Genomic DNA, 4,920 nt, shown 5'->3' with positions numbered 1-4,920 from the left:
AGCACAGTGAATTGATAATTTTATATTATACATTTTTGTATGGTTTTGTTTTCTTTTTTAGCCACCATAGCCAATATACCTTTGATGTCATCTATTGTTATTGATGTGCTAACCAGAGCCTTATTAATAGTCGAAAAAAAGGATTTCTTTCTAAGCCACCATAGCCAATATACCTTTGACGTCATATATAGTTATTTATGTGCTAACCAGAGCGTTAATAACGGTCAAAACAACGGACTCTTTTGTCTTAGTGATTTGCATATTTAAAAAAAACCAAAAAATTTTTATTCGACAGAATTTTCGTGGGATGCCACAGGCATACCACTTCATAAAACCGGTCGAATTGCTTTTTGTTTTTGTTTTTATTGTAGTCTGAAATGTGCATATCCCACGGATATTGAATTAAGCTCCGATCGGGGAATCTAATTTTGTGCCCTTCAGTATTTGCACATTCACTGACGGCGATTAGAACACCCACACTTTCCCCAACATTCACTAACGACTCGGCTACGGTGACGTAGTACAGATTTTCCGCCCGCGATGATTGACACAGTATTTAACCTCACATCTGAAATTATTTGATAAAGTGGACAGATGATTCTACCTCATCATAGTCTACGTCACAAAGAAATCACGTGAGATTGCGCGAGCAAGCTACGAACTGGGTCAAAAGACTTCGGGACACTTGTCAAATTTTGGGCTAAAAGTAGAGAATTTGCTGTACATGCCTCATTCCATCGTTATATGAGCAACGCGTTTTCTTCTGTCGCTGCCTTTTTCGCGGGCTCCTTCCTCCCAGACAATTTTGAAACATGCGAGTGATCGAGGAACGGATCTTGATTTTGGAGACCGTGAAAAATCAACATTGTAATGGGGGGAGGGGGAAAAGCGCGAATTGTCCCAACAGTTTTGACCAGGATTGTACGTCAGTGTCCGGTAAGCTTTCGGTCATGGCAGATCTTCAGGTGAATGAGAGAGACAACAAATCCTCCTCTACCGGAGAAGACGATGAAACCGCATTGCTAGCCAAAGAAGGCGAAGAAATACAAAATTTTTCACCAGTGGTGTTCACTTTGTAGCTTCTAACACGCTGTGGAAAGCCATCCAAGGCATCACCGATGCCTCACTAAAGAGGAAAATGCCGCAAACAGCAACGGCAGAGTCAAAGAATGACTCAAATCCCCAACCAGTACCCTCAAACAAGAAAGCTGAAAGAGCTCTATCGGTTTTCGATGACTCATTGGACGATTATGATGATGAGGTGAGGTGGAGAAGACAAGCTAGATGGCGACTCGAGCGACCTCCTGTTGACGAAAATCGAAGAGGAATACAACATGGCTGATAGAAGAGGCCCTAGCATAAACTTGTACTTAGTAAACCTCATAAATAAGAGATTTTCAGGCAAACTAAAAGAGGCAAAGCTCAAAGAAAAGCTTAAACAGTATGTCCGTCCCGGCAATTGCGAGAATTTGAAAGTTCCCCTCGTGAACCACGAATTGTGGGGAAAACTTAAGCAGCCTGTCAAGCCACAAGATTACGCCTAGCAAATGTGCAACAGACCATAGTAAAAGCAACTGTTGCCCTCGCCGAGGCAACCGAGAAAATAACTAAAGTCAAGGGGAGCATTGACAACAAGGCAAAAATCATCTCCTCCTTGACTGACTCGCTCGCTCTGATGGACCACGCCAATTATGACTTATTATGGCGTCAACGTGATATTATGAGACCCTCGATCAACAAGCGCGGCCTTTGCAATCAGCAAATTCCAGTAACAGATTTTCTGTTTGGAGATGATGTTCAAAGCAGCTTAAAGACGATCAAGGAATGCAACAAGATTGATTATAAATACAAACAGACCTTTTTCGGGGGCTGGAAATCATAGGCACCGGGGTGACATACCTTTTTAGGGCATCACAAGGACTACCACTCGTTCAAAAAGTCAAAACCAAAAGAGAGGAAACACCAAGTAATCCTCGAAACAACTTACAAAATGCTCTTGATGATGTAAGTAGATTTGACACTTTATTACCAATTATAATTAAGGACTTATAGCATAGATGTAATTCCTTCAAAGCAGGTAGCTTGTCTAGTTTTCTTTCCAAATGGAAAACTATCTTATCTAATAAAGAGATCCTTGATATGATAACTGGCACAACCATTCCAGCACCGGCCACCGGCCGTACGCACACTGAGGCCCAGATAATCGAGTCTGAAATTGGTAAGCTTATACGCAAAGGTGTGATTTTGAACACTGATTGTGAAATTGGCGATTTCTTTCTCCCATATTTCTGAGAGAAAAGAAGGACGGATAACACCGCATGATATTAAACCTTAACAAATCGAAAGTGGTTTAGCATTGTCTGTACTCTTATCGACAACGATATTCGTCATCACACTGGTCAAAATGTTGTGGACTCACGAGGCACAGCCGAGTCCACAAGAAAAAGCAAGCGTTGTCTATAACTTTCTCGCAATATGATTGGTTTATTTCCCAAAATGGGCGTTCCTGATTGGCTATTACATTGCGTGACAAATTGACGCGAGCATGACGCGTACAGCGTTGTCTAGACTCTAATTGACAACTGCAAATTAGCCAATCAGGTTACGAGATTACAAGCAATTGTGGAAAAAAAGGCATTGCCTATCACTCTTAACTCTGTAATCAAACTTATGAGAGCAAATTGCTACATGGCTATATTATCGATCTCAAGGATGCCTATTATTCTGTGCCAGTGTCTGAGCAACACCAAAAATCTTTAAAATTTTACTGGAAGGAAAGCTACTACAAGTTCACTTGTTTTCCCAATGGCTAATGTTTCTGCCCTAGAAAGTTCACAAAACTTTTCAAGCCAGTGCACTCTTCTCTTAGATTACGGGGCCATCTCTTAGCCGCTTTCATTAAAGACAATCATACCCAAGGCGACACTTACCAGGAATGTTTAAAAAGCGTGCTTGAAACTGTGAAATTGTTTACAGGATTGGGGGTTTATGTACAACTTGGAAAATCATGCCTAGTACCATCCCAAGAGGTAGTTTTCTCGGACTTGTCTTAAACTCAGTCACAATGGTCATACAACTCGCTGTAAAAAAGAAAGAAGAAAATTACGAATGCCTGTAAAGCACTGCAGATGAAGTCAAAATACACCGTATACGTGAAGTTGCAAGTGCTATAGGATTGCTTGTCTCAAGTTTTCCTGCAGTTATGTATGGACCACTATATTACAGACAACTAGAACGAGAAAACTCGGGTGCTGTCAAGGACAACTGTGGTATATAAGTACGAAGCCCTAATGTCTTTATCCCCCGATGCAAAATCAGAACTACAATGGTGGAATGATAACATTGAGAACTCGTTCAATATTACACAGCATGACCCCCATCTATTACAATAAACACAGATGCTTCTAAAATTGGATGGGGTGGTGTCCTCAATAATGCAACATGTGGGGGGCATTGAACACCCCAAGAATCTCAAGAACATATTAGCTATCTTGAATTGATGGCTGCGTTCTTTTCACTCCAAGCTTTTTTAGTTGACACATGTAACACACATGTCAGATTGAAAATTGACAACACAACAGCAGTGGCCACAATCAATAATATGGGCACTAGCTGCTCAGTACAATGTAATCGTTCAGCTTCTGATATTTGGAAATGGTGTAAAGGCAAAAACATCTGGGTCTCTGCCGAACATGTACCAGGCAAACATAATGGTGCAGCTGATAGGGAGTCAAGAGTGATTAAAACTAATACTGAGGGGATGCTCAACCCCACTCTGTTACATAAAGCTCTTGACGAGTTGGGAGTCTCCCCAGATATAGACGTAGTTGCATCTAGACTAAACAAACAATTCCCAAGATACATTTCTATAGACCAGACCCCAGGGAACACTCAGTTGATGCATTTTCTCCCCCTGGAATACACTTAATGGTTAATGCGTTCCTCCTTTCAGTGTGATCCTATGGGTTTTTCAGAAGCTGGAATAGGAGAAAGCCTCAGGGGTGGTGGTACTTCCTAGATGGTCAACTCAAGTGTGGTATTCAATGGCTATGAGAATGCTGATCAGTCGTCCAGTTCTCCTACACAACAATGCCAAACTACTTGTTCTACCCAGTCATCCACAGGAAGTTCATCAACTGCACAAAAAAATGGACCTTCTCGTTTGCCAGTTGTCAGGGGACAGTTGCATGCAAGCGACCTTTCACAGAGAAATGGAACCCAAAAGCAATATCACACCTATCTTATAAGTGGGAAAACTACTGCAACTTCAAAGGGATTAGTAGCATCTGTAGTTCAAGGCATTAACGTTCTTGCATAACTGGTCAGTTCAGGTATCGGCTATTTAACAATTAGACCCGTAGACCTTGCGGGCTACGAGTCAATAGCTCACGAGGCGAAGCCGAATGGGCTGTTGACCCGTGGCCCTTGAGGGCGAAGGCTCTAATTGTTTTTGTATTACCCAACTAGTACGACAGAAAAGTCAATAATAAAGTTAGTAAATGCAAGTTGAAGAAATATTTTGGTAATAAAACGAAAGAAAGAGTCGCGGTTTTCGCTAGTCGACGACTATTACTAATAGTCCTCTAGTAGCGTAGCAGTTAACACAGCAAGATCAGCCGTCTCAACCATACTTTTGTTAAAGACTCTGTAACTTTTGGGGCACACCCCCTGGTGCACGTGAAGCGGTTGCTCAAGGGTTTTTTTATTAACAGAAACCTTCGTTACCACGTTAGTGACGTTACTCAGTCATTTAGGGTGTCAATCAAGTGTTTGAGAGTCTCCGTTCCTACCCTTCTATTGAGAACATTTCTCTAAAGAAGCTTACACTTAGAGTGGTCATGTTGCTGGCACTGTTAACCGGACATAGAACACAAATAATTCATTGTTTAGACACTAACCATATGGACATGCCAAATAAGA

At 41.5% G+C, this 4,920-nt stretch overlaps 1 long non-coding RNA gene across 1 annotated transcript in view; it reads left to right on the top strand.

The window, feature by feature from the left end:
* Nucleotides 1-4,458, top strand: part of LOC138010411 (uncharacterized) — a 10,389-nt gene extending 5,931 nt beyond the window's left edge. Inside the window, exon 3 of the long non-coding RNA XR_011124467.1 lies at nt 3,953-4,458. This is a non-coding gene — a long non-coding RNA (uncharacterized lncRNA). The remainder of the gene's footprint in view (nt 1-3,952) is intronic.
* Nucleotides 4,459-4,920: the final 462 nt, after the last annotated feature.

Source organism: Montipora foliosa, chromosome 7, assembly GCF_036669935.1.
Source record: "Montipora foliosa isolate CH-2021 chromosome 7, ASM3666993v2, whole genome shotgun sequence".
Taxonomy (NCBI): Eukaryota; Metazoa; Cnidaria; class Anthozoa; order Scleractinia; family Acroporidae; genus Montipora; species Montipora foliosa.
The sequence above is the reverse complement of the archived record's forward strand: the minus strand, read 5'-3'. Positions and strand labels throughout refer to the sequence as shown.